The following is a 12,510-nucleotide window of genomic DNA, read 5'->3' as shown; positions in this document are numbered from 1 at the left end:
CAAGCCATCTTGGGTGTTCGTGTTGATTTCTTTTGAACGTGAGTTAAATTGTTACACACTGTTATTATATATTGTTGTAGGTTTCCCCGCGCGAGTGAACCTGTATCAGTTAAATTTTTAAATTGTTGAATTGTTAAATTGTTGAATTTCTGTCGTTGTGTGTGCCTGTTTTTGAAAATTATTTCTTCCCCATTATGGGTGAATTGGGAAAAGGAGGAGAAATGGAACGTGTCGCAAGTTATGCATTTGCGACCATCACCTTTGAAGTTCAGGAGATAAAAATAGACACAAAGGACTGGAAAAAAAGGGTGAAAATTGTTACAAAAGGAAGGGGGGCCAACTTAAAGCTGACCCCACCAGAAGAAGTGACAAAGAATGTAGCAAGGAAGATGGTAGTGTACAGGACACTATCTACTTCTACCACACGCTCTCAGTCACAGAACCACAGATTCAAGCGCATATTTAAACACAGATATATGCGAGAATAAAACCTTTAGAAGAATATTTTCAAAGATTTCTAATACTTCACAATGGTGATGATAGAGTTAGAGTAGAGGTTACATCAGCGATATCGTGTCGGTAAGAGTATATTGGCGGGTGATGGTGGTTGGGCCGGCAGAGTACATTTCTGCTCTGAATCATCACAGTGGTGGTGGTGGTGGTGGTGGTGACGCTAGTGGTTTAGGCGATGACAGAGCGGCGGTGGTAGTCAATAATGTGAGTGTTAGCAAAATGACAGTTTCTTACATCTAAACTAAAAGAAAGTTGGCAACATTTCAAGGATCCTAGACTGAGTCATTGATGTCTCTAAATATTGATAATTCTAAACATTGATAATTCTAAATATATTTAACTCTCACGTCGAAATAAGAAACTTGGTTAACCCTTTCTGTGGCCCAATTCGATTGAAATTACAACAGATTAAATTTTTAAAATACTCCGTTGCAAGAACCCCCTGCTATTACATAATTTAAGTGAGGAAATTTGGTTTGAAGTTCTGAGTTCGAATCTTGAAATTGTATCTGTAGAAGCTTATAGGAAACTAACTTGATTAATTCTTCTCTGAAAATTATATTCTTATAAACACAAAATCTAATATTTATGGAGGCAAGCAAAATGGAGTACTTGTAATTTTCTGAAGATTTATTTCAAGAGCATTAGTGACACAGATGAGGTGAAATGGTTGTAACAGGAAGCAAAACCAGATAATAAGGCTACTCATTGAGGGTTCACTCGGAACTAAACACACAAATCGCATAAATACATTGAAAGTTCAATGAGTATCTCTCGGGCAACACCATTGTCAGAGAAGAATGAATATAAGTTGGCTCTAGTATTTTTATTAAATGAATCTTACTAGTTACGGATAGGGCAAAATCGGAAAGCCAAGGAAACTGATGATGGTCTGCATCAACAACAATTAACCCATAGGAGTGTTGATACAAAGAGTTTGATAAGTTCAAATGCCAGAAAGAATATAAGGCTTTGGGGCATTGCTCTTCGTCTCAGTGAGGAAGGAATAAGAGCGAGTTGTCTTATTGCTTTCAATGTAACTAAATGTGTAAGAAATTGAAGTGAAGGTTGTGACTTGTGGAAGAACAGGATCTTGATTTCAATTCCCAGTTACATCTATTTCCCTTCAGTTATATTGCTAATATATACAGCGTTCAGTAAATAACAGCACGTATAGTTTCCTCTGTTGCTGATATTGGTGGCGATGGTGAAGGTGTTTTTTGTGGTTGTTACTTTATTGTCGCCTGTTGACATTGATCCAGCCATCCAATGATCAAAGGTATTCCAGCTTTGTTCTTGACTGTTTTGCTTTAGATATATCGAACACTATCGCAGAATATGGCTTGATGGATGGTTGGCTTCTATTACTAGATGATCGAGTAACAGTGCCGCTGGTTCGCATCATATTATTTGTACTGCAACTCATTCTGGCATTTCGTGCACTTTTACTGCGAAGATTTGTCTTGAATCTTGCCAAAACATGTGTGTGTGTGTGTGTGTGTGTGTGTGTGTGTGTATGTGTGTGTGTGTGTGTGAGTGTGTGTGTGTGTGTGTGTGTGAGTGTGTGTGTGTGTGTGTGTGTGTGTGTGTGTGTGTGTGCGTGTATAAAACAGTGCAGTAAGCGTTGTGCTATAGAAGTAACTTCTTTGGGAAGAAGATGCTACAACGTGCTTCGCTCCCTAGTTACAGCTATCTAACCATATATTCTGCTAATGCATTTCAGAAAATTAGGTACAATACGATAGTATATTACTTTCGTACAGAATATGCAAAGCATCTTGTCTATTCAAAAATCATCAATAGTAGCCACAACAATTACCCTTTAATTTGACTAATTGTTTACTTTTCGTAATTCACAGAAAAATTTCAAACCCTGTAAATGTCGCCAAATTTTCGATTACGAAAGTAATGATGATTTTTATACAATACAGAATGATAGTGATTTTTCAGTCGCTTCTGACAAAACATGGCTTCTTAAATTATACTGCTAACAACAGCAATAGCAACATTAAGATATCATTTCTATAGTTGCCATTAATGGAGACTTGAAGACGCTCAGGTAGCATTTTGCTGGTGAATGATGTTTTACAAATTACCAACAGTGTTGCGCGTACAGTTTGAGCAAATATACTCACGTGACTGGAAGAACTGTGAGATCTAGTAATATTAGAAAACATGCCACGGCTGAAAAGTTAAAAATTAATTTTATTGATTTTTTTTTTTTTTCTTAGCTGAGGGTGTCAATTGTAATCTAATACACTTTACAATCGTCATGCAAAAAGACCCTTGAAACTTTTTGTTGAATAGTACAGATAATTTTGCTTTCTTATGTGTGTATGTTCATGCGTGTTGATACACATAGATACACATGCATATTTTCTCATGCACATATAATATACATACATATACTTACATATACGTTACAGTACATACATATATTTAAACATACGTTACAGTACATACATATATTTAGATATGTTAGAGTGCATACGTGTTTTTATGGAACTAGATACTCACACTATAGATATTGAACCACCTACACTCGATAATGCAACGGGAAATTATGCGAAATAGAATCAAGAAAACTTTACTGTGATTATTTCTTTATTATTTAAGCAGATTTAGTAAACATTTCCTAGTTCTCTGGTGTAGTTCTGCCTTTTTTTTAATGTTGACTGCCTTATAACTTTATTGTTTATTAAATGGGATCTTATTAACTAAGTTCAAAAAGTAAAAGGGGGCACACAATGGGCAGGATGACCTTGCGACGGAATATCTATGCAGCCACTCTAGTTGCCAGAAAGAGTAACAAAATTCCCTTTAAATCACACTGTCTTTGAAGCATATTATTCTAGATATATGTCTGGAAAAGACGGGTGCTCACGGTTAGAAGGCCTTTAATCATAAGTCTAATCAATTAAGAATGACCTGGAGCTAAACAATAACCTGTCTATATTTTTTTAATGTAGAACATTTATTAAATATTAATAAGATTTCCTTTACTTTGTTTTTCGTTTTTAAGTTAGATTTATACATTGACTAATTAAAAAAATAAAGCTTGCCTCGTTTTATTAGTGTTACTAACCCATATTATGATGTTATTTTCCAGGCGTGAATTCTTTACTGAAAGACGATTTCTGTAGCTTGAGATTCCTTCGTTGAAATCATGAAGCATATTTTGAATCATATATTATCAGCTAAAAACCTTTAAAGCCTTTGCCCCAACATGACTGCAGTTCATAAATGAAAGTAACAGTATGTAAATAGAGGAAAGTTTGGGTGTTATTTCTAGCAGGTCGCTCTATCCCACATGTCACCCTTGTTGATTCACTCATCAAATGAAGACGCACACGTTGTCAATTTCAGTATTACTTTAAAAGTTAGTCTCTGAAATAAGAAACAGTACCATTCTTAAACCAAAAGTTCTGCAACTTACTTGGAGTGTCTTTAAAAGAAACAAAATGGAACGAATAAAATTTCTTGTTGACGTTTCCTCACAAACATATCTCCGGGTCTCAAAATAAACTTTTTCACCATTAGCGATAATGTAAATGAAATCTCGAAGGCCTCCAAAGACCTCCAACAGCAAAAGGATCTGTAGCAGGACCTCGATTTCATATACAACTGAACTTATGAAAACAACATTAAATTTAATGTTTTAAATATTGAAGGGTTTCCCTATAACTCAAAGCACATATTGGTTTCAAATTTTGGCACACGGCCACCAATTTTGAGAGAGGAGTTAAGTCAAGTACATCGCCTCCAGTACTCAACTGGTACTTATTTTCTCGACCCCGAAAGGATGAAAGGCAAAGTTGATCTCAGCGGAATTTGAACTCAGAATATAAAGACGGATAAAATCCCACTAAGCATTTTGGCCGGCGTGCTAACGATTCTACCTGCTCGCTGCCTTACTCATCACATATATTGCAAACAGTATTCAATACACTAAGAGTAAAATCTACCCCCAGAATTAAAGATTATGCTTAACTTGAAAATTTGCAGTAATCAGTACTGCATAATTGATTTCTTACAATCATAAAACTGACTTAGAGACGACTGACAGCAAATATCTGAGATGAATTTAATAAGAGAAGGAGAGTAGGTGATGCTAAGTCTTTTAAAACAGTTATTCCCAGTCAAGTTTAAGATCTGGTTACATTTCAATGACAGACCTACGAGAAATTCTGGCAACAGTTACCATACACGAAATTTTCATCTATAAACCTACTAAGCAACTGGACCAGAGGGGCTTGTTAAAAGGCTATTATCTAAAGAATGAAGAAAAGGAAAAGAAAACGCATGTTAATCTTCAAGTGAATATCTTTAAAAGATTTGGCAAGGAATTTTTTCCATTATAAGCCATATAAACACTTGCACAGTTGGTCTGGACGTCATAATATAAACATGCGTGTGTGTGTGTGTATGTATGTTGGTAGCCAGGTAGGTCGGTAGGCAGGCAGGTAGGTAGGCAGGCAGGTAGGTAGGTATATGTATATGTGTGTGTGTGTGTGTGTGTGTGTACTAGCAGAGATAACCATCTAGTTTACACACTAGGAAGTGAAAATTTCTATTAATTTCCATTTCCCTTCGATATGATTAAGTATTGTAAGTTTTTAAATAATTTTCGAATTTTAAAAGTTGGCATTTTTTTATTGCCGACGAGGAGCTTCACCTGCGCAGTAGATTTGAAAAACATTAGTATGCATAAACAAGAGGCATATAATTGATTGCCTCGTGTTTATATATTTGATCTGAGGTATACCTGTTGATGACGATTTCACCTAGCAAATTATCGTATTTGCTAAACTAAAATCAGAAACCAATTGGTCCAGGAAACTAGAAAAGTAAAAGTTTTTATTTTTCATTTCGTTCCTTTCAGGATTTTATCCCTAATTTTGTGATTTTGGAACTTAGCTGTTCTTTCTAGTGTGATGAATCCCATGAGTGGATTCCTTTTATGTGTTTAAATGTACACTGTGTTTTATGAGTGAATACATAGTCTTTGGACAAAATTTTTACGCACGAGGCCACTGGGAGTGAAAATTTCTATTAATTTCCATTTCCCTTCGATATGATTATATATATATCTGTACACACATATAATACATATCCATACAGATTCTATATACGAAGATGCATACATACAGCGTGTTTCAATTCTCCCTTTAGCCTTTAAAAGATATACAAAATTTATATTTTTTCTGCAGTTAAAATTTTGTCGTTATACATTTTTATAATATTCTTGCTATTTTGTTAATATCTTTTTGGCATATATGTACATATATATGCATGGGTGGGATGTGTGTGTGTGTGTGTGTGTGTGTGTGTGTGTGTGTGTGTGTGTGTGTGTGTGTGTGTGTGTGTGTGTGTGTGTGCATATATGAATGTATCGCACCGGCACCATTTTCCTGCCTTGAAAATGGCGCCGGAGTGAGTATATATTTTAATTGGTTGATTTTATAATTAAATCCTTTTATTCTCCTGATGAGAGTTTTTTTTCTTGGGAATTTCGTAGTGCTGGTGAGCATATATACAATGTTCTCAAAACGCTACCATATTTCAATATCAAAGGAATTGTAAGTGAAGAACCAGTCGATAACTGACATCTTTTCTAATCGCTAACCAGTGGTGTTCCCAGGGGACTGTTTTGTGTCGGCTTCTCTTTTATAGTCAATATAAATGGCATATCAAGCGTCATCAAGCACAAGTAAAATAAAAAATATTCACAGATGACACCAAGCTTCAAAAAATTATCAGTACAGAAGACCGAACTGAACTCCAGTCTGATCTACATGATGTAAGCTAATGGGTGGATTAAAAAAACAACATGCGGTTAAACGATGGAAAATTTGAACTCATGCACTTTGGAAAAAAGAATGCACTTAAACAATCTTATACTCTTCCTTCATGGGGAACTATTCAAAGCATCCAGTAATATCAGGGGCTTAGGAGTAATTGTTGACAATTTCAGCAGGAGTGCTCATACCAACAATAAAGTCAATACGATTCGCAGGATGAGTTCATGTATCCTCAGAACTTTCCGGTCCACAGAGCAACATGCCATCACTCTCCTTTTCTCATCCTCTGTATGGCCACACTTAGAATAATTCTGCCCCTTCTGGTCTCCTTACACCAAACAAAACATTACAAGAATTAAGTCACTCCAGAAAAAGATGAAAGCACGATTGATCTTAATTATTGGAACTGCCTTAAAACATCGAAAATTTATTCTCTCCGACGCTGCCGTGTGGGCTACATCATTTGCACAATGTGGATAATATAGCACTGGTATTGCCCAAACGATCTTAACATCAAATTCAGAATTCATCCAAGGCTGGAGCCACATGTTATATTTAGGCTTCATAATTTCTTTCCCTCAACAATTCTTACATTATCCCAAAACAAATCAAAGAGGAAAAAGAACCCATTACCTTCAAAAGAAACCTGGACAAATTTCTTCAAGGGATACTAGACACATCTCAGTCAACAACAACTCCCTTACTTAAATGAGCCGTGTACCACAAAACTTGACTTTAAAATGATTTAATACATTCTATCAGGTGGTGTTATTAAGTTAGATGTGTGTGTGTGTGTGTGTGTGTGTGTGTGTGGTGTGTGTGTGTGTGTGTGTGTGTGTGTGTGTGTGTGTGTGTGTGTGTGTGTGTGTGTGTGGAAACTAGGAATTCGTGAGCCAAAAAAAGAAGCACTTTGTCAATACAGTGAGTATATTAATATTTATACAACGGATTCGTGGCCATACTCTTCCTCCTTGTTCTTCTCATGTGTGCCTTGATCGGTTTCCAGTACTTTTGTACGAAACTGGTAAAATTGACTGAAATGGATCTATCTATAAATATATGTGAATATATATATTTATAGATAAATATATATTGTGTGTATATAAATGCCAGGTTTCTCATAAGTGCTACTGGTAACATGGTCAGGTCCACGACTAATCCGGTACCCCCACTAGGCTTACCTGGTGAGGAGGATTTTCAGAAACCTGGCAGGACTGAAAACAAGACCTGTTAAAGGAACGGATGAAACTGGTGCAAGTTCAACGACTATCATGCAGAGCCCGGGCCTTCAGAAATTCTGACTTAGTGACCAGCTTGTTTTTAGCAGAAGATCTCTCTGATATAAAATTAGATATGAAAGGAATAGTATTGAACAATTTAAGTATCTTTTATCCTTTGCATGCGCTTAAGAACATGGAACCCCACATACCGAGCCTGTGACCCATGTTGACACTGGATATCCTCCCCTGGCTTGTCTCTGGATCATGACCTTAGGGTGGAGAGGGTCTGTGAGGTGTTGTGCAAACCTATTTGGGCCTAAAATTTTAGTCTGTGCCATAGCCGGCCGGCGAAGCGAGCATCTGATGCCCGGTCAAGTAGGAGGGTGCTACGGCTAGCATGGAATCCACGAGCGCGAACCCGCGTGAACTGACTCCTGGTTTAATAACCTAATGCACGGACATTGCTGGCAACTTGTATGGGCAATCATCAGTAATGGTCTTCCTCGGTCACAAATGGACAGTCATCATATATGAGTATACTCTCTCTCTCTCTCACACACACACAAACACACACACAACACACTACATATATATATATATATACACACACACGCATGCACATATATACACGCATGTTTGAATGTATAAATGGGAGAAAGTACTAAATACATGCAGTACATTTCGGTTACATTATATATATATATGTGTGTATATACAGGCGCAGGAGTATCTGTGTGGTAAGTAGCTTGCTTACCAACCACATGGTCCTGGTTTCAGTCCCACTTCGTGGCACCTTGGGCAAGTGACTTCTACTGTAGTCTCGGGTCAACCAAAGCCTTGTGAGTGGATTTGGTAGACGGAAACTGGAAGAAGCCCGTCATATATATATATATATATATATATATATATATATATATGTATGTATGTGTGTGTGTGTATGTATGTGTGTGTATATGTTTGTGTGTCTGTGTTTGTCCCCCCAATATCGCTTGACAACCGATGCGGGTGTGTTTACGTCCCCGTAACGTAGCGGTTCGGCAAAAGAGATCGATAGAATAAGTAGTAGGCTTACAAAGAATAAGCTCTGGGGTCGATTTGCTCGACTAAAGCCGGTGCTCCAGCATGGCCGCAGTCAAATGACTAAAACGAGTAAAAGAATAAAAGTATATATGTATGTACGTACGTATGTATGTATGTATGTATGTATGTATGTATGTATGTATGTATGTATGTATGTACGTATGTATGTATAGACACTCTCTCTCTCCCTTTCTTTTTTTTCTTTCCTTCCTTCTTTCTCTTACCTCAGTTTACATTTATTCTTCTCCATCCGATTCATGATAAGATGATTACGGCTTGAGTGCCTTTGATTATCGATCTTCTCGATCAATACAGCCGTTATAAGGGCTCACAAAAAATCATGCAAAAATATCCTTAATTCTACCATTTGACGTATGTTATTATAGTCGTTGCTTTTGCTATTGCCGCTATTAGTGTTGTTGCTGTTGTTGTTACTGTTGCTATGTCTTCCATTTGATGTCTTAGCTAGTTATTAGTCTTTTCATTTAGAGCCTCGAGTTGTTTCCCTTAGATTTTACTGCCCCATTCTGTATTTTTTTTCATTTTCTGTTTTTGTGTTATTTTTCATTTTTCCTTTGACTGAACAAATTTTTCGCTTTCCGTTTTCTTTATGTTCTCTTGGTCTTTCTGCCATTCTTTTGGTTTTAGTTCTGTTTTACTTTTTATTTTTGCGTTTTATCTTAAAACAAGTTTTATAGTTTAAACACAACACACTAGTATTTTATTTCTGTTTAAATCCACTTCAAGATTATAAGGCATCAATACGAAAAACAGGACATAATCACTCCAAATTTATTTCCTCTTACACTTACACATGTAAACATGACACTAAATGCATATTTGACAATAAAAGCCAACACACTCCTCATGGTATATATATATATATATATATATATATATATATATATATATATATATATATATATATATATATATATATATATATATATATACATATATATATACATATATATAATATAAATTGAGTTATATATACATGTTTATTTGTATGCATATTTACAAATTTATATTCTTATATACATACACACACACGTTTCTGTCAATAAATATTGTAAAACCAAGGTATAAATAAAATGCTGGTACGTGTTGTGTATATTAGAGAAATAAATATCAATTTCTTATGTCTTACTAATGCACAAAAGACTACAAAATTATAGAAAGATGAGACTGGGAGAATTTCTTGTGTAGCTCAAGATTATTTGCAGCGTAAATTGAAGGAACTGGTTTTAGCTGAGAATCTAAATGCCCTTATGGTTTCGACTGGCCAAACGTTTGCTTTCTGGGGTAGCAAACACTCCGAGAAATAAATAGTTTTAATGAGTCAATGATAATGTAATTAAAAATACTGTAACTCTTAGATTAGATATAAACATTATTAGTTTCAGTTCAAACCATTACTATGTGTACAACATAATGTAGGTGTTAATATTGGGGTTCTTTGTGGTTTTCGTCACTGTTTACAATTTTGTTCCAAGTTTTTTTTCAAATTTGGTACATAGATTAAGTTTGGTATAATTAAGAAAATGAAATTCATTTTTCCTATAAATCCATAATTAAAAGGCTATTAGCCTTTAAAATTTGCAAAATTTGGGTATTTAAACCAATCAGAGGCGCGTAGTTTACACATCACCGTGGCGAAAAACTCTGTTTCCATAGTAACCAAAGCTGTTGCGTATGCGCACAAGGAGAATGATAATCTTCTGCGATAATAATACCCTTGTGTTTTCTCCGTCACAGTATATGAATGAGAAAGGAAGGGGTGATAGATGAATAAGGAAGGAAGGGGTGGTGGCAAACTGGTAGTGGGAGCGTTTCAACTCTGTGTGTGGAGGTATGTGAATGTTTGTGTGTGTGTGTGTGTGTTTGGGTGTGTATTGCAAACTTTCGTTCTTGAATTTTTAACTAATAAATGACTGTTTTAAACATTGTTTTGACTGTTTTTCTAGCAACTCCTGTTGGTTTGTTTGTTCGTAGCTGTTTTAATTTTTTCATTTGCTCGCGAATATTTTAATGTTAATTTCATTCGTGTATATTTTAATGTTTTAACATGCCGATGCCCCCACCCCACCTCATTCCTGATGATTGAAGGGGCAGCGAACACGCTGTTTTATGATTGGTTGAAAATTCTGAAAATTTTCAAACTTTGAACACCTGTAACATTTTTGTATAATATTTTTCTGAAACAAATGAATAACAAATTCGGATTCAGCGTCAAAAATTACATCTATATGATACATTATATTTTTTTAATGATAATTGTAAACGGTGATGAATACCACAAAGATCCAATATTAGTTTCCGAGTTTGGTACAAGGCTCAACAAGTTTGGGGGAGAGGCTAAGTCGATTATATTGACCCCAGTGTTCAACTGACACCTATTTTACCGACCCCGAAAGGGCGAAAGGCAAAGTGAACCTCGTAGAAATTTGAATTCAGAACGCAAAAACGGACGAAATATCGCTAAGGATTTCGCTCGACGTGCTAATGATTCTGCCAGCTCACCGCCTTAATGTAAATATAAATATTGGTTTCAGATTTTAGCACAAGGCTAGTAATTTCGGGGTGGGATAAGTCGATTACATCGACCCCAGTGCTCAATTGGTACCTATTCTATCAACCTCGAAAGGATGAAAGGCAAAGTCGACCTCGGCGGCAGTTGAACTCAGAACGTAAAGACGGACGAAATGTCACTAAGCATTTTACCTGACGTGCCAACGATTCTGATAGCGCGCCGCTTTAACGTTGGTGTAAATATTCAAAAACCTTTCCCATATACAGATGAGGTTAAGAGTCCGAGAACGTAACAATATTACTAGTTGCAGCTTATCTCAGACATTAATAAATACTTGTGTTTGCGATGAAAATGCAGTTTTAAATGAGCACGGGGACCTCATATTTTTTTTTAATTATGCATTGTCAGTCTACTGCATTGAAACGCTTTCATCAAGCATTGAAGTCATCTGACAATATTTCAGTTGACTGTACGTTTGTATTAGTTTCCTTAGGCTAAACAAATTCGTTATAATTTAGGAAACCTAGCAATCATTATATTAGGAAACTAATATTCACGTCCTACTCATATAATCAGAATGACAGGTTCGTCTCTGTGGATACTTCATTTTACGTTGCTGGCCACGCACTAAATTATATTGCTATGGGGTTATGAGAAACTCTGAGTAAAAGACAAATATTTCCTTTATAATATATCAATCACGTGAAAAATATGAAACAATGAATATCTTCTTTTTTTAAAAAAAATAAGAAGTTATCTCAAATTTCTGAACAAGATTTCATAGAAGGTGGCATTTTGATAGTAGCTTATTAGTTAGTTTTGTTTTTAAGTTTATATTCGGAAAACTTGCAAGAAGATTTAATCCCTAAAATGTTATTTGCTTTACAAACTGTTATTACTATCACCGTTGTTGTTATTGTTGTTATTGTTGTTGTTGTTTCTGCTGCTGCTGTTGCTGTTTTTGTTGTTTACACTCAGATAAACTACGATTGGAAGAAACCTATGATCAAAGATATTCTAACCAGATTATTCCTTCTCTCTTTTTTAATCAGCCATTGTATCCTTTCGAGGCACAATGTAGAAGACGTATATTATCTAATATATTCTTATTCACTATAATAAGACAGTAGGATGTGGTTGGTGGAGGAGTGACTTAGCAACTATTCCTTTCAGATCGAACGGCAACGTAAAAGCCATCTTGTTCGATCGTCTTTCTAGGCTGGTGATTATAAGAAGAGTTAAGCTTACATTGAAATTGTTTCACTCCAACCCAGCCCTAAGTGAACAGGCATACTATCAAAGAACTTCCAGCTGTGAACGTCCTGTCTTTTTTTCAATACACAGTGTATTAAAACCAAATTAT

This window comes from Octopus sinensis, linkage group LG3 (assembly GCF_006345805.1).
Source record: "Octopus sinensis linkage group LG3, ASM634580v1, whole genome shotgun sequence".
NCBI classification, from domain to species: domain Eukaryota; kingdom Metazoa; phylum Mollusca; class Cephalopoda; order Octopoda; family Octopodidae; genus Octopus; species Octopus sinensis.
This window is presented reverse-complemented; position numbering follows the sequence as displayed.